Source organism: Phalangium opilio, unplaced genomic scaffold, assembly GCF_054372755.1.
Source record: "Phalangium opilio isolate 3A_F unplaced genomic scaffold, DU_Popi_V2 ptg000053l_1, whole genome shotgun sequence".
NCBI lineage: Eukaryota > Metazoa > Arthropoda > Arachnida > Opiliones > Phalangiidae > Phalangium > Phalangium opilio.
The window spans coordinates 2401532-2423929 of record NW_028324172.1 but is presented as its reverse complement, the minus strand read 5'-3'; the positions used below and the strand labels follow the sequence as shown (position 1 = coordinate 2423929).

Sequence of the window (22398 nt, the reverse complement as noted above, 5' to 3'; positions counted from 1 at the left end):
CATTCGGCTGCAGATCGAGAGGTCCTTGGTTCAAACCCGAGCTCCCGCTATAACAGCACGGATTGTTCCGTCTATTTTAGTTAAATCGACATTAGGGCGAGGAAAAAAGAGGAATAGCTCAATGGTAAAGCATTCGACTGCAGATCGAGAGGTCCTTGGTTCAAACCCGAGTTCTCCATGTAATAGTACGGATCATTTCGTTTATTTTAGTTAAATCGACATTACGGTTATGAACAAAGGGGAATGGCTCAGTGGTAGAGCATTCGACTGCAGATCGAGAGGTCCTTGGTTTAAACCCGAGTTCCCCCTGTAACAGCACGGATCGTTTCGTTTATTTTAGTTAAATCGACATTACGGTTATGAACAAGGGGGAATAGCTCAGCGGTAGAGCATTCGACTGCAGATCGAGAGGTCCTTGGTTCAAACCTGAGTTCCCCCTGTAACAGCACGGATCATTCCGTTTATTTTAGTTAAATCGACATTACGGCTATGAACAAGGGGGAATAGCTCAGCGGTAGAGCATTCGACTGCAGATCGAGAGGTCCTTGGTGCAAACCCGAGTTCTCCCTGTAACAGCACGGATCATTGCCTTTATTTTAGATAAATCAACATTACGGCCTTGAACTAGGGGGAATAGCTTAGTGGTAGAGCATTCGACTGCAGATCGAGAGGTCCTTGGTTCAAACCTGAGTTACCCCTGTAACAGCTCGGATCATTTCGTTTATTTTAGTTAAATCGACATTACGGCCTTGAACAGCGGTAGAGCATTCGACTGCAGATCGAGAGGTCCTTGGTTCAAACCTGAGTTCCCCCTGTAACAGCACGGATCATTCCGTTTATTTTAGTTAAATCGACATTACGGCTATGAACAAGGGGGAATAGCTCAGTGGTAGAGCATACGACTGCAGATCGAGAGGTGCTTGGTTCAAACCCGAGTTCTCCCTGTAATAGTACGGATCATTTCGTTTATTTTAGTTAAGTCGACATTACGGTTATGAACAAAGGGGAATGGCTCAGTGGTAGAGCATTCGACTGCAGATCGAGAGGTCCTTTGTTTAAACCCGAGTTCCCCCTGTAACAGCACGGATCATTCCTTTTATTTTAGTTAAATCGACATTACGGGCTTGAACTAGGGGGAAGAGCTCAGTGGTAGAGCATTCGACTGCAGATCGAGAGGTCCTTGGTTCAAACACGAGTTCCCCCTGTAACAGCACGGATCATTCCGTTATTTCAGTTAAATCGACATTACGGCCTTGAAAAAGGGGGAATAGCTCAGTGGTAGAGCATTCGGCTGCAGATCGAGAGGTCCTTGGTTCAAACCCGAGTTCTCGCTGTAACAGCACGGATCACTCCGTTTATTTTAGTTAAATCGACATTACGGCCTTGAACAAGGGGGAATAGCTCAGTGGTAGAGAATTCGACTGCAGATCGAGAGGTCCTTGGTTCAAACCCGAGCTCCTGCTATAACAGCACGGATCGTTCCGTCTATTTTAGTTAAATCGACATTAGGGCGAGGAAAAAAGAGGAATAGCTCAATGGTAAAGCATTCGACTGCAGATCGAGAGGTCCTTGGTTCAAACCCGAGTTCTCCATGTAATAGTACGGATCATTTCGTTTATTTTAGTTAAATCGACATTACGGTTATGAACAAAGGGGAATGGCTCAGTGGTAGAGCATTCGACTGCAGATCGAGAGGTCCTTGGTTTAAACCCGAGTTCCCCCTGTAACAGCACGGATCGTTTCGTTTATTTTAGTTAAATCGACATTACGGTTATGAACAAGGGGGAATAGCTCAGCGGTAGAGCATTCGACTGCAGATCGAGAGGTCCTTGGTTCAAACCTGAGTTCCCCCTGTAACAGCACGGATCATTCCGTTTATTTTAGTTAAATCGACATTACGGCTATGAACAAGGGGGAATAGCTCAGCGGTAGAGCATTCGACTGCAGATCGAGAGGTCCTTGGTGCAAACCCGAGTTCCCCCTGTAACAGCACGGATCATTCCTTTTATTTTAGTTAAATCGACATTACGGCCTTCAACTAGGGGGAAGAGCTCAGTGGTAGAGCATTCGACTGCAGATCGAGAGGTCCTTGGTTCAAACCCGAGCTCCCGCTATAACAGCACGGATCGTTCCGTCTATTTTAGTTAAATCGGCATTAGGGCGAGGAAAAAAGGGGAATAGCTCAATGGTAAAGCATTCGACTGCAGATCGAGAGGTCCTTGGTTCAAACCCGAGTTCCCCCTGTAACAGCACGGATCATTTCGTTTATTTTAGTTAAATCGACATTACGGTTATGAACAAGGGGGAATAGCTCAGCGGTAGAGCATTCGACTGCAGATCGAGAGGTCCTTGGTGCAAACCAGAGTTCCCCCTGTAACAGCACGGATCATTCCTTTTATTTTAGTTAAATCGACATTACGGCCTTCAACTAGGGGGAAGAGCTCAGTGGTAGAGCATTCGACTGCAGATCGAGAGGTCCTTGGTTCAAACCCGAGCTCCCGCTATAACAGCACGGATCGTTCCGTCTATTTTAGTTAAATCGACATTAGGGCGAGGAAAAAAGAGGAATAGCTCAATGGTAAAGCATTCGACTGCAGATCGAGAGGTCCTTGGTTCAAACCCGAGTTCTCCATGTAATAGTACGGATCATTTCGTTTATTTTAGTTAAATCGACATTACGGTTATGAACAAAGGGGAATGGCTCAGTGGTAGAGCATTCGACTGCAGATCGAGAGGTCCTTGGTTTAAACCCGAGTTCCCCCTGTAACAGCACGGATCGTTTCGTTTATTTTAGTTAAATCGACATTACGGTTATGAACAAGGGGGAATAGCTCAGCGGTAGAGCATTCGACTGCAGATCGAGAGGTCCTTGGTTCAAACCTGAGTTCCCCCTGTAACAGCACGGATCATTCCGTTTATTTTAGTTAAATCGACATTACGGCTATGAACAAGGGGGAATAGCTCAGCGGTAGAGCATTCGACTGCAGATCGAGAGGTCCTTGGTGCAAACCCGAGTTCCCCCTGTAACAGCACGGATCATTCCTTTTATTTTAGTTAAATCGACATTACGGCCTTCAACTAGGGGGAAGAGCTCAGTGGTAGAGCATTCGACTGCAGATCGAGAGGTCCTTGGTTCAAACCCGAGCTCCCGCTATAACAGCACGGATCGTTCCGTCTATTTTAGTTAAATCGGCATTAGGGCGAGGAAAAAAGGGGAATAGCTCAATGGTAAAGCATTCGACTGCAGATCGAGAGGTCCTTGGTTCAAACCCGAGTTCCCCCTGTAACAGCACGGATCATTTCGTTTATTTTAGTTAAATCGACATTACGGTTATGAACAAGGGGGAATAGCTCAGCGGTAGAGCATTCGACTGCAGATCGAGAGGTCCTTGGTGCAAACCCGAGTTCCCCCTGTAACAGCACGGATCATTCCTTTTATTTTAGTTAAATCGACATTACGGCCTTCAACTAGGGGGAAGAGCTCAGTGGTAGAGCATTCGACTGCAGATCGAGAGGTCCTTGGTTCAAACCCGAGCTCCCGCTATAACAGCACGGATCGTTCCGTCTATTTTAGTTAAATCGGCATTAGGGCGAGGAAAAAAGGGGAATAGCTCAATGGTAAAGCATTCGACTGCAGATCGAGAGGTCCTTGGTTCAAACCCGAGTTCTCCATGTAATAGTACGGATTATTTCGTTTATTTTAGTTAAATCGACATTACGGTTATGAACAAAGGGGAATAGCTCAGTGGTAGAGCATTGGACTGCAGATCGAGAAGTTCTTGGTTCAAACCCGTGTTATCCCTGTAACAGCACGGATCATTGCCTTTATTTTAGTTAAATCAATATTACGGCCTTGAACTAGGGGGAATAGCTCAGTGGTAGAGCATTCGACTGCAGATCGAGAGGTGCTTGGTTCAAACCCGAGTTCTCCCTGTAACAGCACGGATCATTGCCTTTATTTTAGTTAAATCAACATTACGGCCAGGAACTAGGGGGAATAGCTCAGTGGTAGAGCATTCGACTGCAGATCGAGAGGTCCTTGGTTCAAACCTGAGTTCCCCCTGTAACAGCACGGATCATTCCGTTTATTTTAGTTAAATCGACATTACGGCCTTGAACAAGGGGGAATAGCCCAGTGGTAGAGCATTGGACTGCAGATCGAGAGGTCCTTGGTTCAAACACGAGTTCCCCCTGTAACAGCACGGATCATTCCGTTATTTCAGTTAAATCGACATTACGGCCTTGAAAAAGGGGGAATAGCTCAGTGGTAGAGCATTCGGCTGCAGATCGAGAGGTCCTTGGTTCAAACCCGAGTTCTCCCTGTAATAGCACGGATCATTCCGTTATTTCAGTTAAATCGACATTACGGCCTTGAACAAGGGGGAATAGCTCAGTGGTAGAGAATTCGACTGCAGATCGAGAGGTCCTTGGTTCAAACCTGAGCTCCCGCTATAACAGCACGGATCGTTCCGTCTATTTTAGTTAAATCGACATTAGGGCAAGGAAAAAAGAGGAATAGCTCAATGGTAAAGCATTCGACTGCAGATCGAGAGGTCCTTGGTTCAAACCCGAGTTCTCCATGTAATAGTACGGATCATTTCGTTTATTTTAGTTAAATCGACATTACGGTTATGAACAAAGGGGAATGGCTCAGTGGTAGAGCATTCGACTGCAGATCGAGAGGTCCTTGGTTTAAACCCGAGTTCCCCCTGTAACAGCACGGATCGTTTCGTTTATTTTAGTTAAATCGACATTACGGTTATGAACAAGGGGGAATAGCTCAGCGGTAGAGCATTCGACTGCAGATCGAGAGGTCCTTGGTTCAAACCTGAGTTCCCCCTGTAACAGCACGGATCATTCCGTTTATTTTAGTTAAATCGGCATTACGGCTATGAACAAGGGGGAATAGCTCAGTGGTAGAGCATTCGACTGCAGATTGAGAGGTCCTTGGTTCAAACCCGAGTTCTCCCTGTAACAGCACGGATCATTGCCTTTATTTTAGTTAAATCAACATTACGGCCTTGAACTAGGGGGAATAGCTCAGTGGAAGAGCATTCGACTGCAGATCGAGAGGTCCTTGGTGCAAACCCGAGTTCCCCCTGTAACAGCACGGATCATTCCTTTTATTTTAGTTAAATCGACATTACGGCCTTCAACTAGGGGGAAGAGCTCAGTGGTAGAGCATTCGACTGCAGATCGAGAGGTCCTTGGTTCAAACCCGAGCTCCCGCTATAACAGCACGGATCGTTCCGTCTATTTTAGTTAAATCGGCATTAGGGCGAGGAAAAAAGGGGAATAGCTCAATGGTAAAGCATTCGACTGCAGATCGAGAGGTCCTTGGTTCAAACCCGAGTTCTCCATGTAATAGTACGGATTATTTCGTTTATTTTAGTTAAATCGACATTACGGTTATGAACAAAGGGGAATAGCTCAGTGGTAGAGCATTGGACTGCAGATCGAGAAGTTCTTGGTTCAAACCCGTGTTATCCCTGTAACAGCACGGATCATTGCCTTTATTTTAGTTAAATCAATATTACGGCCTTGAACTAGGGGGAATAGCTCAGTGGTAGAGCATTCGACTGCAGATCGAGAGGTGCTTGGTTCAAACCCGAGTTCTCCCTGTAACAGCACGGATCATTGCCTTTATTTTAGTTAAATCAACATTACGGCCAGGAACTAGGGGGAATAGCTCAGTGGTAGAGCATTCGACTGCAGATCGAGAGGTCCTTGGTTCAAACCTGAGTTCCCCCTGTAACAGCACGGATCATTCCGTTTATTTTAGTTAAATCGACATTACGGCCTTGAACAAGGGGGAATAGCCCAGTGGTAGAGCATTGGACTGCAGATCGAGAGGTCCTTGGTTCAAACACGAGTTCCCCCTGTAACAGCACGGATCATTCCGTTATTTCAGTTAAATCGACATTACGGCCTTGAAAAAGGGGGAATAGCTCAGTGGTAGAGCATTCGGCTGCAGATCGAGAGGTCCTTGGTTCAAACCCGAGTTCTCCCTGTAATAGCACGGATCATTCCGTTATTTCAGTTAAATCGACATTACGGCCTTGAACAAGGGGGAATAGCTCAGTGGTAGAGAATTCGACTGCAGATCGAGAGGTCCTTGGTTCAAACCTGAGCTCCCGCTATAACAGCACGGATCGTTCCGTCTATTTTAGTTAAATCGACATTAGGGCAAGGAAAAAAGAGGAATAGCTCAATGGTAAAGCATTCGACTGCAGATCGAGAGGTCCTTGGTTCAAACCCGAGTTCTCCATGTAATAGTACGGATCATTTCGTTTATTTTAGTTAAATCGACATTACGGTTATGAACAAAGGGGAATGGCTCAGTGGTAGAGCATTCGACTGCAGATCGAGAGGTCCTTGGTTTAAACCCGAGTTCCCCCTGTAACAGCACGGATCGTTTCGTTTATTTTAGTTAAATCGACATTACGGTTATGAACAAGGGGGAATAGCTCAGCGGTAGAGCATTCGACTGCAGATCGAGAGGTCCTTGGTTCAAACCTGAGTTCCCCCTGTAACAGCACGGATCATTCCGTTTATTTTAGTTAAATCGGCATTACGGCTATGAACAAGGGGGAATAGCTCAGTGGTAGAGCATTCGACTGCAGATTGAGAGGTCCTTGGTTCAAACCCGAGTTCTCCCTGTAACAGCACGGATCATTGCCTTTATTTTAGTTAAATCAACATTACGGCCTTGAACTAGGGGGAATAGCTCAGTGGAAGAGCATTCGACTGCAGATCGAGAGGTCCTTGGTGCAAACCCGAGTTCCCCCTGTAACAGCACGGATCATTCCTTTTATTTTAGTTAAATCGACATTACGGCCTTCAACTAGGGGGAAGAGCTCAGTGGTAGAGCATTCGACTGCAGATCGAGAGGTCCTTGGTTCAAACCCGAGCTCCCGCTATAACAGCACGGATCGTTCCGTCTATTTTAGTTAAATCGGCATTAGGGCGAGGAAAAAAGGGGAATAGCTCAATGGTAAAGCATTCGACTGCAGATCGAGAGGTCCTTGGTTCAAACCCGAGTTCTCCATGTAATAGTACGGATTATTTCGTTTATTTTAGTTAAATCGACATTACGGTTATGAACAAAGGGGAATAGCTCAGTGGTAGAGCATTGGACTGCAGATCGAGAAGTTCTTGGTTCAAACCCGTGTTATCCCTGTAACAGCACGGATCATTGCCTTTATTTTAGTTAAATCAATATTACGGCCTTGAACTAGGGGGAATAGCTCAGTGGTAGAGCATTCGACTGCAGATCGAGAGGTGCTTGGTTCAAACCCGAGTTCTCCCTGTAACAGCACGGATCATTGCCTTTATTTTAGTTAAATCAACATTACGGCCAGGAACTAGGGGGAATAGCTCAGTGGTAGAGCATTCGACTGCAGATCGAGAGGTCCTTGGTTCAAACCTGAGTTCCCCCTGTAACAGCACGGATCATTCCGTTTATTTTAGTTAAATCGACATTACGGCCTTGAACAAGGGGGAATAGCCCAGTGGTAGAGCATTGGACTGCAGATCGAGAGGTCCTTGGTTCAAACACGAGTTCCCCCTGTAACAGCACGGATCATTCCGTTATTTCAGTTAAATCGACATTACGGCCTTGAAAAAGGGGGAATAGCTCAGTGGTAGAGCATTCGGCTGCAGATCGAGAGGTCCTTGGTTCAAACCCGAGTTCTCCCTGTAATAGCACGGATCATTCCGTTATTTCAGTTAAATCGACATTACGGCCTTGAACAAGGGGGAATAGCTCAGTGGTAGAGAATTCGACTGCAGATCGAGAGGTCCTTGGTTCAAACCTGAGCTCCCGCTATAACAGCACGGATCGTTCCGTCTATTTTAGTTAAATCGACATTAGGGCAAGGAAAAAAGAGGAATAGCTCAATGGTAAAGCATTCGACTGCAGATCGAGAGGTCCTTGGTTCAAACCCGAGTTCTCCATGTAATAGTACGGATCATTTCGTTTATTTTAGTTAAATCGACATTACGGTTATGAACAAAGGGGAATGGCTCAGTGGTAGAGCATTCGACTGCAGATCGAGAGGTCCTTGGTTTAAACCCGAGTTCCCCCTGTAACAGCACGGATCGTTTCGTTTATTTTAGTTAAATCGACATTACGGTTATGAACAAGGGGGAATAGCTCAGCGGTAGAGCATTCGACTGCAGATCGAGAGGTCCTTGGTTCAAACCTGAGTTCCCCCTGTAACAGCACGGATCATTCCGTTTATTTTAGTTAAATCGACATTACGGCTATGAACAAGGGGGAATAGCTCAGTGGTAGAGCATTCGACTGCAGATTGAGAGGTCCTTGGTTCAAACCCGAGTTCTCCCTGTAACAGCACGGATCATTGCCTTTATTTTAGTTAAATCAACATTACGGCCTTGAACTAGGGGGAATAGCTCAGTGGAAGAGCATTCGACTGCAGATCGAGAGGTCCTTGGTTCAAACCTGAGTTCCCCCTGTAACAGCACGGATCATTCCGTTTATTTTAGTTAAATCGACATTACGGCCTTGAACAAGGGGGAATAGCCCAGTGGTAGAGCATTGGACTGCAGATCGAGAGGTCATTGGTTCAAACACGAGTTCCCCCTGTAACAGCACGGATCATTCCGTTATTTCAGTTAAATCGACATTACGGCCTTGAAAAAGGGGGAATAGCTCAGTGGTAGAGCATTCGGCTGCAGATCGAGAGGTCCTTGGTTCAAACCCGAGTTCTCCCTGTAATAGCACGGATCATTCCGTTATTTCAGTTAAATCGACATTACGGCCTTGAACAAGGGGGAATAGCTCAGTGGTAGAGAATTCGACTGCAGATCGAGAGGTCCTTGGTTCAAACCTGAGCTCCCGCTATAACAGCACGGATCGTTCCGTCTATTTTAGTTAAATCGACATTAGGGCAAGGAAAAAAGAGGAATAGCTCAATGGTAAAGCATTCGACTGCAGATCGAGAGGTCCTTGGTTCAAACCCGAGTTCTCCATGTAATAGTACGGATCATTTCGTTTATTTTAGTTAAATCGACATTACGGTTATGAACAAAGGGGAATGGCTCAGTGGTAGAGCATTCGACTGCAGATCGAGAGGTCCTTGGTTTAAACCCGAGTTCCCCCTGTAACAGCACGGATCGTTTCGTTTATTTTAGTTAAATCGACATTACGGTTATGAACAAGGGGGAATAGCTCAGCGGTAGAGCATTCGACTGCAGATCGAGAGGTCCTTGGTTCAAACCTGAGTTCCCCCTGTAACAGCACGGATCATTCCGTTTATTTTAGTTAAATCGACATTACGGCTATGAACAAGGGGGAATAGCTCAGTGGTAGAGCATTCGACTGCAGATTGAGAGGTCCTTGGTTCAAACCCGAGTTCTCCCTGTAACAGCACGGATCATTGCCTTTATTTTAGTTAAATCAACATTACGGCCTTGAACTAGGGGGAATAGCTCAGTGGTAGAGCATTCGACTGCAGATCGAGAGGTCCTTGGTTCAAACCTGAGTTCCCCCTGTAACAGCACGGATCATTCCGTTTATTTTAGTTAAATCGACATTACGGCCTTGAACAAGGGGGAATAGCTCAGTGGTAGAGCATTGGACTGCAGATCGAGAGGTCCTTGGTTCAAACACGAGTTCCCCCTGTAACAGCACGGATCATTCCGTTATTTCAGTTAAATCGACATTACGGCCTTGAAAAAGGGGGAATAGCTCAGTGGTAGAGCATTCGGCTGCAGATCGAGAGGTCCTTGGTTCAAACTCGTGTTAGCCCTGTAACAGCACGGATCATTGCCTTTATTTTAGTTAAATCAACATTACGGCCTTGAACTAGGGGGAATAGCTCAGTGGTAGAGCATTCGACTGCAGATCGAGAGGTGCTTGGTTCAAACCCGAGCTCCCGCTATAACAGCACGGATCGTTCCGTCTATTTTAGTTAAATCGACATTAGGGCGAGGAAAAAAGGGGAATAGCTCAATGGTAAAGCATTCGACTGCAGATCGAGAGGTCCTTGGTTTAAACCCGAGTTCCGCCTGTAACAGCACGGATCATTTCGTTTATTTTAGTTAAATCGACATTACGGTTATGAACAAGGGGGAATAGCTCAGCGGTAGAGCATTCGACTGCAGATTGAGAGGTCCTTGGTTCAAACCTGAGTTCCCCCTGTAACAGCACGGATCATTCCGGTTATTTTAGTTAAATCGACATAACGGCTATGAAGAAGGGGGAATAGCTCAGTGGTAGAGCATTCGACTGCAGATTGAGAGGTCCTTGGTTCAAACCCGAGTTCTCCCTGTAACAGCACGGATCATTGCCTTTATTTTAGTTAAATCAACATTACGGCCTTGAACTAGGGGGAATAGCTCAGTGGTAGAGCATTGGACTGCAGATCGAGAGGTCCTTGGTTCAAACACGAGTTCCCCCTGTAACAGCACGGATCATTCCGTTATTTTAGTTAAATCGACATTACGGCCTTGAACAATGGGGAATAGCTTAGTGGTAGAGCATTCGACTGCAGATCGAGAGGTCCTTGGTTCAAACCCGAGCTCCCGCTATAACAGCACGGATCGTTCCGTCTATTTTAGTTAAATCGACATTAGGGTGAGGAAAAAAGGGGAATAGCTCAATGGTAAAGCATTCGACTGCAGATCGAGAGGTCCTTGGTTCAAACCCGAGTTACCCCTGTAACAGCACGGATCATTTCGTTTATTTTAGTTAAATCGACATTACGGTTATGAACAAGGGGGAATAGCTCAGCGGTAGAGCATTCGACTGCAGATCGAGTGGTCGTTGGTTCAAACCCGAGCTCCCGCTATAACAGCACGGATCGTTCCGTCTATTTTAGTTAAATCGACATTAGGGCGAGGAAAAAAGGGGAATAGCTCAATGGTAAAGCATTCGACTGCAGATCGAGAGGTCCTTGGTTCAAACCCGAGTTACCCCTGTAACAGCACGGATCATTTCGTTTATTTTAGTTAAATCGACATTAAGGTTACGATCGCGGGGGAATAGCTCAGTGGTAGAGCATTCGACTGCAGATCGAGAGGTCCTTGGCTCAAACCCGAGTTCCCCCTGTAACAGCACGGATCATTCCGTTTACTTTAGTTAAATCGACATTACGGTCTTGAACAAGGGGGAATAGCTCAGTGGTAGAGCATTCGACTGCAGATCGAGAGGTACTTGGTTCAAATCCGTGTTTTCCCTGTAACAGCACGGATCATTCCGTTTATTTTAGTTAAATCGACATTACTGCCTTGAACAAGGGGGAATAGCTAGTGGTAGAGCATTCGACTGCAGATCGAGAGGTCCTTGGTTCAAACCCGAGTTCCCCCTGTAACAGCACGTATCATTCCGTTTACTTTAGTTAAATCGACATTACGGTCTTGAACAAGGGGGAATAGCTCAGTGGTAGAGCATTCGACTGCAGATCGAGAGGTCCTTGGTTTAAACCCGAGTTCCCCCTGTAACAGCACGGATCGTTTCGTTTATTTTAGTTAAATCGACATTACGGTTATGAACAAGGGGGAATAGCTCAGCGGTAGAGCATTCGACTGCAGATCGAGAGGTCCTTGGTTCAAACCTGAGTTCCCCCTGTAACAGCACGGATCATTCCGTTTATTTTAGTTAAATCGACATTACGGCTATGAACGAGGGGGAATAGCTCAGTGGTAGAGCATTCGACTGCAGATTCAGAGGTCCTTGGTTCAAACCCGAGTTCTCCCTGTAACAGCACGGATCATTGCCTTTATTTTAGTTAAATCAACATTACGGCCTTGAACTAGGGGGAATAGCTCAGTGGTAGAGCATTCGACTGCAGATCGAGAGGTCCTTGGTTCAAACCTGAGTTCCCCCTGTAACAGCACGGATCATTCCGTTTATTTTAGTTAAATCGACATTACGGCCTTGAACAAGGGGGAATAGCTCAGTGGTAGAGCATTGGACTGCAGATCGAGAGGTCCTTGGTTCAAACACGAGTTCCCCCTGTAACAGCACGGATCATTCCGTTATTTCAGTTAAATCGACATTACGGCCTTGAAAAAGGGGGAATAGCTCAGTGGTAGAGCATTCGGCTGCAGATCGAGAGGTCCTTGGTTCAAACTCGTGTTAGCCCTGTAACAGCACGGATCATTGCCTTTATTTTAGTTAAATCAACATTACGGCCTTGAACTAGGGGGAATAGCTCAGTGGTAGAGCATTCGACTGCAGATCGAGAGGTGCTTGGTTCAAACCCGAGCTCCCGCTATAACAGCACGGATCGTTCCGTCTATTTTAGTTAAATCGACATTAGGGCGAGGAAAAAAGGGGAATAGCTCAATGGTAAAGCATTCGACTGCAGATCGAGAGGTCCTTGGTTTAAACCCGAGTTCCGCCTGTAACAGCACGGATCATTTCGTTTATTTTAGTTAAATCGACATTACGGTTATGAACAAGGGGGAATAGCTCAGCGGTAGAGCATTCGACTGCAGATTGAGAGGTCCTTGGTTCAAACCTGAGTTCCCCCTGTAACAGCACGGATCATTCCGGTTATTTTAGTTAAATCGACATAACGGCTATGAAGAAGGGGGAATAGCTCAGTGGTAGAGCATTCGACTGCAGATTGAGAGGTCCTTGGTTCAAACCCGAGTTCTCCCTGTAACAGCACGGATCATTGCCTTTATTTTAGTTAAATCAACATTACGGCCTTGAACTAGGGGGAATAGCTCAGTGGTAGAGCATTGGACTGCAGATCGAGAGGTCCTTGGTTCAAACACGAGTTCCCCCTGTAACAGCACGGATCATTCCGTTATTTTAGTTAAATCGACATTACGGCCTTGAACAATGGGGAATAGCTTAGTGGTAGAGCATTCGACTGCAGATCGAGAGGTCCTTGGTTCAAACCCGAGCTCCCGCTATAACAGCACGGATCGTTCCGTCTATTTTAGTTAAATCGACATTAGGGTGAGGAAAAAAGGGGAATAGCTCAATGGTAAAGCATTCGACTGCAGATCGAGAGGTCCTTGGTTCAAACCCGAGTTACCCCTGTAACAGCACGGATCATTTCGTTTATTTTAGTTAAATCGACATTACGGTTATGAACAAGGGGGAATAGCTCAGCGGTAGAGCATTCGACTGCAGATCGAGTGGTCGTTGGTTCAAACCCGAGCTCCCGCTATAACAGCACGGATCGTTCCGTCTATTTTAGTTAAATCGACATTAGGGCGAGGAAAAAAGGGGAATAGCTCAATGGTAAAGCATTCGACTGCAGATCGAGAGGTCCTTGGTTCAAACCCGAGTTACCCCTGTAACAGCACGGATCATTTCGTTTATTTTAGTTAAATCGACATTAAGGTTACGATCGCGGGGGAATAGCTCAGTGGTAGAGCATTCGACTGCAGATCGAGAGGTCCTTGGCTCAAACCCGAGTTCCCCCTGTAACAGCACGGATCATTCCGTTTACTTTAGTTAAATCGACATTACGGTCTTGAACAAGGGGGAATAGCTCAGTGGTAGAGCATTCGACTGCAGATCGAGAGGTACTTGGTTCAAATCCGTGTTTTCCCTGTAACAGCACGGATCATTCCGTTTATTTTAGTTAAATCGACATTACTGCCTTGAACAAGGGGGAATAGCTAGTGGTAGAGCATTCGACTGCAGATCGAGAGGTCCTTGGTTCAAACCCGAGTTCCCCCTGTAACAGCACGTATCATTCCGTTTACTTTAGTTAAATCGACATTACGGTCTTGAACAAGGGGGAATAGCTCAGTGGTAGAGCATTCGACTGCAGATCGAGAGGTACTTGGTTCAAATCCGTGTTTTCCCTGTAACAGCACGGATCATTCCATTTATTTTAGTTAAATCGACATTACTGCCTTGAACAAGGGGGAATAGCTCAGTGGTAGAGCATTCGACTGCAGATCGAGAGGTCCTTGGTTCAAACCCGAGTTCCCGCTATAACAGCACGCATCATTCCGTTTATTTTAGTTAAATCGACATTAGTGCGAGGAAAAAAGGGGATTAGCTCAATGGTAAAGCATTCGACTGCAGATCGAGAGGTCCTTGGTTCAAACCCGAGTTACCCCTGTAACAGCACAGATCATTTCGTTTATTTTAGTTAAATCGACATTAAGGTTATGATCGCGGGGGAATAGCTCAGTGGTAGAGCATTCGACTGAAGATCGAGAGGTCCTTGGTTCAAATCCGAGTTCCCCCTGTAACAGCACGGATCATTGCCTTTATTTTAGTTAAATCGACATTACGGCGTTGAACTAGGGGGAATAGCTCAGTGGTAGAGCATTCGACTGCAGATCGAGAGGTCCTTGGTTCAAACCCGAGTTCCCCCTGTAACAGCACGGATCATTCCGTTTACTTTAGTTAAATCAACATTACGGCCTTGAACTAGGGGGAATAGCTCAGTGGTAGAGCATTCGACTGCAGATCGAGAGGTACTTGGTTCAAATCCGTGTTTTCCCTGTAACAGCACGGATCATTCCGTTTATTTTAGTTAAATCGACATTACTGCCTTGCACAAGGGGGAATAGCTCAGTGGTAGAGCATTCGACTGCTGATCGAGAGGTCCTTGGTTCAAACCCGAGTTCCCGCTATAACAGCACGCATCATTCCGTTTATTTTAGTTAAATCGACATTAGTGCGAGGAAAAAAGGGGAATAGCTCAATGGTAAAGCATTCGACTGCAGATCGAGAGGTCCTTGTGTTGACGTTGATATATGATTGAGTTACGAGACTTGGGTTTAATTAACAAGAGGTTTTAATGAAAGAAAAGTAATACTGCTTACATACATTGTCGGAGTTGGTAGGGCATGACTATACCCGACCAACGCTGGATAAAAAGAGTAGGGAGCAAAGGTACGTTACAATGCTCCTTAGGTTTTACGAAAAAGTAAAAGGGGTGGCGACATCTATACATATCTAGGGGAAACCTTGAGGTGGCGCGAGATACAAATAAGGGTACATGTGGTAAGGGGCGATAGTTAACATTCGGCCATCCGTTAAAATTAGACTCCTGACTAATAGCGTAAGTTAAATTTAAATCATAGTTAACATTAGTTGAGATCATAGTCTTTCAGGTACTTTGGTTTCTGGCGGGGTCGTGAACTTGCTCGCGGCTGGGCTTCTGGAACGTCGCCGTCATTCTCGTGCAAATCCTCGCCATCAGGTACATCGGAAACGGGTGGGGAACCTGGAACCTGTGCTTGGGTTGGTTCTACGTCTTCTTGAGTGTCGTCGTCGGAAGAGGAACTGAGCTGGTCGTGACCATCGAATAGGAACCATCTTTTCAGTTTATCCGCGGGTGCCGTGTTGCGATAGAAGCGTTGGGTCCGTTGAATCTCTGGAACATCTTCTATGACATACCTATCGTAAGGCAGTTTCTTTGTGATGATGTACGGGCCTTTAAATTTTGCATTAGTTTTGTGGGGTTGCCCCGTGGCTGCGGGCTCTCGTTCGACTACCACCATGTCGCCCACATTATACTCGAATGCTTTCGCTCGCTTGGCGTTATACCTCATCCTTTGGCGTTCTTGGTCAGCCTTGATGTGTTTAAAGGCCTGACTCCTTTTCTTTACCATTTCTTCGTCGACTGGATAGTCTAGCGCGTCTAAAATCTCGTTTCCCTTGGGAGGTCGTGAGGGAAAGTTCAACAACAACGAAAATGGCGTACATTTCGTGGCACGGTGTATTGTGTTATTGATGCCCCATTGGACTTGCGTAAGGTGGGCATCCCAATCCTTTTCGTCCGGTCGTTGGCATAAACTTGCAATTGCTGGTGTGATTGTTCTATTGTATCGTTCTACCTGGCCGTTGCCTCGGGGGGTAGCGGTAGCGTTCTTTACATGACTGATTTTGGCTTCTTTGCAAAAGTTTTCGAAGAGTTTGCTCGTATAGCACGAACCTTGATCAGTTATGATTCGTCGTGGAGCGCCAAAAATTCCTATTACCTCGTCAAGAATTTTTCGTGCTGGTCCGGCTCCGGTGTTGCGAACTGGTCGCAGAATCATGAATTTGGTGAAAGCGTCTACGATTACGATTAAATGAACGTTTCCCTTGGTACTCGTTACGAATGGACCTAAGTGGTCAACGTGAATAGTGTCCATTGGTTTACCAATCTTGTCAATCGAGTGGAGGTAACCTGGCTTCTTGCCTCCTGGCGTTTTATGAAATAGGCATTCGAGACAAGCGGAGATATATCGTCGAGTATAGCGCTTCATTCTCGGGAACCAAAATCTTTCTTGTAATCTGCCGTATGTCTTATCTACTCCGAAATGGCCTATATCGTCATGATTATGTTTTACGATCTGCCATCGGGCCTGGTTTTGTACGACCCATAAGAGACGGTTGCGTTCTGGGTTTTCGGAATCCGTTTGTCGAAAAAGTCTCCCATCTTTTACCGTGAAATCTCTCTTCGTTTGGACGTCGTCCTTGGTCAGTCCCTTCGTTTTCCTCACTTGCTCCATAAGAGCTGTGATTTTAGGATCTAGCTTCTGAGCTGTCACGAGCCAATCGTCGGTCGTGAGGGCCATGTGAGCAATCTGGAGTCCATTTGCTATTTCAACGTGTTCGGGTTCGCCATACGGGGCGCGACTAAGAGTGTCAAAGTGAGACATAGAGGTACCTGGTCGGTGGATGATCGTGTAGTTGAGATCTTCGAGCTTCAAGCACCATCGACCTATTCGTGGTACTATGTTTTTCCTTGCGAACGTATATCGGACTGCGTTACAGTCGGTTACTATGGTGAATTGTCTTCCCAGAAGATACACCCGGAACTTGTCAGTTGCCCAACAGATAGCTAACGTTTCTAATTCGTAAGAGTGATAGCGCGCTTCATCTGGGGTAGTTCCTCGATTTGCGTAATAAACAGGGTGCAATTTGTTATCCTGTCCCTTCTGCAGTAGCACTGCCCCTAGCCCGACTTGGCTGGCGTCTGTGTGCAATTCCTTTTCGGCTTTAGGATCATATAAGGCCAATATGAGCCTTTCCGTTAACCTTTCTTTTAAATTATCGAACGCTTTCTTTTGTTCAGCTTCCCAGATCCAGGAAGCATCTTTCTTCAGACGTTGGTGTAAAGGTGCGGCGATTAGAGCGAAATACTCAATGAATTTCCGGAAGTAGCCGGCCAATCCTAAGAACCTTCTAATTTCGTGGACGTTTTTTGGAGTTGGAAAGTCCTTTACACATTCGATTTTGCGAGAACATGGCTTGACCCCCTCGCTGCTGATTTCGGATCCTAAATAGTCAATCTTGTCCATAAGGAAGTAGCATTTCTTGAGGTTAAGCGTTAGTTTCGCATTGCGCAGCATGTCGAATACTTTTCTTAATCGACTGATGCTATCTGGTACCGTAGTCGCTGGTACAAGTACATCATCCATGTAAGCCATAGCTATCGTGTAACGGAGATGTCCTAGGATTGTGTTTATCATCCGTTGAAACACAGCGGGTCCATTGGTGAGGCCAAACGGCATTACTTCAAATTCGTAGTGACCATCTGGGGTCACGAAGGCCGTTTTCGCCTTTGACGCTGCTTCGAGAGGAATCTGGTAATAGCCGGAGGCTAAATCCAAACTTGAAAATAGTTTATGCCCTTGTAAACGCTCCATCTGCTCTTCGATACGTGGAAGTGGATAGGCGTCACGTGTCGTTATCCGGTTCAAGGCTCTGTAATCGATACATAGTCTTTCTTCGCCATTCTTTTTCTTTACGATTAGAATAGGGCTGGCATATGGAGAATCGGATTCGGAGATAATTCCTGCCTCCAGTAGTTCTTGAATCGTTTCAGCTACTTTTTCTCTTTCGACGTGGGATAGTCGATAAGGGCGGAACGTAATCGGTTTCGGGTTATCTAGTTCTATTTTCATTTTTGCTCGATCGGTGCGTCCAATATGGTTTATTCCGTTAGAGAGGATGTCTCGATACTCGTTTAAGAGGTCTATCAATAGTTTCTTCTCGTCATTGGTCACCGTTGGGCCAATGTTTACCTCTTCTTCTGCAACGGAGCTTAGGATGCGTTCCTCCATGTGCATGATCTCTGGATTCGTGTTTGTTTGGCTTTCCGTGCAAACATCTGCGCGAGCGATATTCTGCCCGCTCATAAAGGTGAGTTCTTTGTCCGAAATGTTCATGATCGGGATCGTTGTTTGTCCTTTCGCGTTTAATCGTGTAATACTTCGTGGAATACAATGTTCGTAACTTGGATTCTGACGCATCTGTAGTTCGATGAATAAATCTGTCTCTGGCATGCTCTGTTCGCCAATGTGTACATCGACAAATCCTATGTATTTTGGAGCTATTACCGTAGCTTCTTTTGTCCAAAGTTTCAGACTCGGTTTCGGTAAGTCTGGTATGTGGAAGTTCCGTAGACAGTCGTCTTCTTCCGTCATTGTTTCCGTTTCTTCAAAAATGCGTACTGTATCACTGCGGCGGACGATTACTACGTGTGGTTGCTCTGAAAACGGCTGTCCTACCAACAGTGGTATAGCCTGCGCTTCGTCGGGGACTACTTGGATTTCTACGTGTGCAGTAGCTTGATCAATTTTTAAAGTTGCCTCGCATACTCCTAGTATCTTTGTAACTGCGGATCCGTAGCCCTCGATAACTGATCCATTCTTTGGTAACTCGTATTCGATTCCAAGGCGTTGAGCACCACTTACTCTGAGCGCGACGCATTTGCTTCCAAGGTCAAGATAAGAACATATTTATTTTCCGTTGAGGAGAGCGTCGTGGAAATATTTTTCGTTGGCTTCGTTGCCGGTTTTAGTTTCTACGTGGGTTACCGTCTTAGAATCATTTCCGTTACAATCCTTGTCGTCGTGGCCAGATCGATGACATTTTGTGCAACGTAGCTTACGTTGGGGTTTCGTACAGTCTTTACCAATATGTCCATATTCTGAGCAATTGAAACATATAGGTTCTCCTTTTTCGTTATATCTTGCCTTTCTCTTGAATTTCTGGTGAGTGTTGTCACCATTCGTTGATTTAAGAATCGAGTTTGATTGGGAGTAATTCGAGTTTGACGGAAGGTGATTACGTGACCTGAGTTCTCGTCGATCTCGCTCGAATCGTTCAGACTTGCCCCTGGTGCTGGTTTGCAAAAGAGTTAACCTTTCATCCATGGTCTTGATGCATTTCAGCAACTCCTGTGGCGTATCGTAATCTCGGTTACTGAGTGCCGTAATAAGTCTCTCATCGTCAAGACCTGTTATGAGGTAGTCTATCATAGCATCGTCCTGCAACCCACTAAGTCGTGCCTTGGCTACCTTATCGTGGTAATATGCCTCAATAGTTTCGTTTGGCTGCTTTGTTCGTCGCTCCATTTCTCGGTGGAGGCTTTGACTACCTTTAACCGTTGGGAACCATTCCCTTAAAAGATCTGTCCATTCATTCCATGTGTAGTTTACCGTGGCTAATCCCTCGTACCATACTTTGGCTGTTCCTTTAAGCTTGGGGATTGCGTGATGAATCTTTACGTTGTCACTCCAGTTGTAGGCAGTACCTGTATCGTTGACTTTCCTAATCCATGAGTCGACAGTTTGATGAGGAGAACCGACTGGATCGAACTCGGGGATCAGTCTACTCCCATCTTGGACATGATGAGGCTGTGCTTGCCTGTTCGTTGTAATCGTTTCCAATTGTCTTTGCTGAGCTTCCATTAGTTGGTTCTGTTGTTCGAGGTGCGCGTCAGACATTGCACTGATCGCTCGTTGCACCGCAAAATCCACTGCTCTCTGTAGTGATGTGGCAAAATCATCCATTGAAATAAAACCTACTGGTGCTTCTCCTTCGGCCATCGTAGTATCTTGTTGTTCGTGTAGATGCAAGGCCTCGAGTATTCGTGAGGAGGTTCTGTTGTCGGTTAAAATATCGTAGTTGGTGTGACGAGTTCTGTCTTCGTTAGATCCCTTTAAGCTTTCGTAGTAAGAGGGGTCGTTGTCGGAATCTTCGTAATCGTTGAAGGAGTTCGGACGGTGTTCTCTTGCGATCGTAGTGTCAGCGGGTGCTTCGTGTAAAGGAACGTTAGATTCGTTTTCGATTATCCGGGAACGTTGGACTATCGTAATCTTTCCTTCTCCGTTGGCCTTTGTGCTTGTTTCGTTTGCAGGAACGTTAGATTCGTTGAATTCCCAGGAACGTTGGGTTTCGGTAATCTTTCCTTCTTCGTTGGCCTTTGCGTTTGTTTTGTTTACAGGAACGTTAGATTCTTTGAATTCCCAGGAACGTTGGGTTTCGGTAATCTTTCCTTCGTTGGTGGTAACCTTGACTTGATTCTCGTTTTCCAATGCCGTACTTGTAGCTTTCGTGGTTGCGTCGTGTAAAGGAACGTTAGATTCGTAATAAAATATCCCTGGACGTTGGGGTTTATTAATCTTTTCTTTGTGTGCTTCCAAGCTCGTTAGTACTTCTGGTAATTCGCCTCTAAGTCGTCGGCTACAACGAATCTGCTTCTTTTCATCGTTAATTGCAGTCTTCTTTTCAATTTTGTTTTTAAACATAAGCGTTAGGAACGTATTTCATTTCGTATTCGTTTGAGCATGAAATAACATTGACCATTTGGGAACGTTCAATGGACAACGTGTTCGTTAGGGTTAATTTAGGCTTTGCGTTCCAAGTCTCTCATAACGTTGGTAACTCACTCAAAACATTATATCAGGGCGTAGTTTTTGAGTATATCCCACTTCTGAATTGTTGACGTTGATATATGATTGAGTTACGAGACTTGGGTTTAATTAACAAGAGGTTTTAATGAAAGAAAAGTAATACTGCTTACATACATTGTCGGAGTTGGTAGGGCATGACTATACCCGACCAACGCTGGATAAAAAGAGTAGGGAGCAAAGGTACGTTACAATGCTCCTTAGGTTTTACGAAAAAGTAAAAGGGGTGGCGCCATCTATACATATCTAGGAGAAACCTTGAGGTGGCGCGAGATACAAATAAGGGTACATGTGGTAAGGGGTGATAGTTAACACTTGGTTCAAAGCCGAGTTCCCCCTGTAACACCACGGATCATTCCGTTTATTTTAGTTAAATCGACATTACGGCCTTGAACTAGGGGGAATAGCTCAGTGGTAGAGCATACGACTGCAGATCGAGAGGTCCTTGGTTCAAACCCGAGTTCCCGCTATAACAGGACGCATCATTCCGTTTATTTTAGTTAAATCGACATTAGTGCGAGGAAAAAAGGGGAATAGCTCAATGGTAAAGCATGCGACTGCAGATCGAGAGGTCCTTGGTTCAAACCCGAGTTCCCCCTGTAACACCACGGATCATTCCGTTTTTTTTAGTTAAATCGACATTACGGCCTTTAGCAAGGGGGAATAGTTCAGTGGTAGAGCATTCGACTGCAGATCGAGAGGTCCTTGGTTCAAACCCGAGTTCCCCTTGTAACGGCACGGATCATTCCGTTTACTTTAGTTAAATCGACATTACGGCTTAAGCACCATTCGAACAGATTTATATTAAAAACACTATTTCCGTTTAAAAAACAATTTAATAAGGGTCAATTAACACCTAAAGGTGTGTCTACGTACCCGTGAATCACAATTTCCTTAAAAAATACCTTAAAAGAGTCAACTAGCACCTTTTTACGAAGAAAACACCATTTCATTTAAAAAACACTCCAAAAAGAGTGTATAAACACCTCAAGGTATTTCCGAACACCCATGAAACACCTTTTTTTCTAACAGTGTAGCGCTAAACATATTGATATCCAAACCTGAAAAACAAAGGGTTGCTGCGGCTTCAGTCGAAGAGTCATTGCCGCGAAAAAAAAACGTTGCTTCAGTCAAATAGGACAACTTAGCAATTCAATGATTGTAAGATAAATTATTGGACTGAGGGCAAGAAATTAAAATTTGAATAAGGTTAATTTCTTCGTGAAATGTTGTCCTTAACGTTCTCTATATTATTCGATATGATTTAAAATCTTACTCCTCTGCTGAAAGACCGAAATATGTCGAAATATCGCTTTTCCCTCGATATGGGTGATCCCGTAAAAAGATGTGTTGACTCGACACCCATGGCATTCGAAAACTGAATGACGTTGAAATATGACGAGATTGGCGTACAAAATATCATTCCAATATCGGAAACCTTTGAATTAAGTATATTTAAACAAATATTGTAGCTAAACATAAAATTGAAACTTGCACGATTGAGGTTGAAATGGTCATTTCTGTTATAAGAACCCTTCAATTTGACACACACTATTGCAAGAATTGCTTTCAACCTAAAAACCTTCGCTATAACCATTCTAAATTACAAATAATAATAATTAGAATTTTAAACAATTTTATTATCTCTTACGCCTCTATTTGGTTGAGAACGAGTAGGGTTTAATTCGAGGAAAACTCACTAGAATTAACTGTCCAAAGAATGGGGTCAAACGGATAGACATATAGTGTGGTTTCGAA

The 22398-nt window shown here is 45.1% G+C and overlaps 11 non-coding genes across 11 annotated transcripts; all 11 read left to right on the top strand.

Annotated features, from left to right (window-relative positions):
* Positions 1 to 4899: 4899 nt before the first annotated feature.
* On the top strand, positions 4900 to 4971 carry TRNAC-GCA (transfer RNA cysteine (anticodon GCA)). The gene has a single exon. It is a non-coding gene; the product is annotated as a tRNA-Cys (tRNA).
* Positions 4972 to 6587: 1616 nt separating this feature from the next.
* On the top strand, positions 6588 to 6659 carry TRNAC-GCA (transfer RNA cysteine (anticodon GCA)). Its single transcript has one exon. It is a non-coding gene; the product is annotated as a tRNA-Cys (tRNA).
* A 1616-nt stretch (positions 6660 to 8275) lies between these two features.
* On the top strand, positions 8276 to 8347 carry TRNAC-GCA (transfer RNA cysteine (anticodon GCA)). The gene has a single exon. It is a non-coding gene; the product is annotated as a tRNA-Cys (tRNA).
* Positions 8348 to 9313: 966 nt separating this feature from the next.
* TRNAC-GCA (transfer RNA cysteine (anticodon GCA)) lies at positions 9314 to 9385 on the top strand. The gene has a single exon. It is a non-coding gene; the product is annotated as a tRNA-Cys (tRNA).
* Positions 9386 to 10222: 837 nt separating this feature from the next.
* On the top strand, positions 10223 to 10294 carry TRNAC-GCA (transfer RNA cysteine (anticodon GCA)). The gene has a single exon. It is a non-coding gene; the product is annotated as a tRNA-Cys (tRNA).
* Positions 10295 to 11390: 1096 nt separating this feature from the next.
* Positions 11391 to 11462, top strand: TRNAC-GCA (transfer RNA cysteine (anticodon GCA)). The gene has a single exon. It is a non-coding gene; the product is annotated as a tRNA-Cys (tRNA).
* Positions 11463 to 12559: 1097 nt separating this feature from the next.
* TRNAC-GCA (transfer RNA cysteine (anticodon GCA)) lies at positions 12560 to 12631 on the top strand. The gene has a single exon. It is a non-coding gene; the product is annotated as a tRNA-Cys (tRNA).
* A 1226-nt stretch (positions 12632 to 13857) lies between these two features.
* TRNAC-GCA (transfer RNA cysteine (anticodon GCA)) lies at positions 13858 to 13929 on the top strand. The gene has a single exon. It is a non-coding gene; the product is annotated as a tRNA-Cys (tRNA).
* Positions 13930 to 14117: 188 nt separating this feature from the next.
* TRNAF-GAA (transfer RNA phenylalanine (anticodon GAA)) lies at positions 14118 to 14189 on the top strand. Its single transcript has one exon. It is a non-coding gene; the product is annotated as a tRNA-Phe (tRNA).
* Positions 14190 to 14247: 58 nt separating this feature from the next.
* Positions 14248 to 14319, top strand: TRNAC-GCA (transfer RNA cysteine (anticodon GCA)). Its single transcript has one exon. It is a non-coding gene; the product is annotated as a tRNA-Cys (tRNA).
* Positions 14320 to 14507: 188 nt separating this feature from the next.
* TRNAS-GCU (transfer RNA serine (anticodon GCU)) lies at positions 14508 to 14579 on the top strand. Its single transcript has one exon. It is a non-coding gene; the product is annotated as a tRNA-Ser (tRNA).
* The last annotated feature ends 7819 nt before the right edge of the window (positions 14580 to 22398 follow it).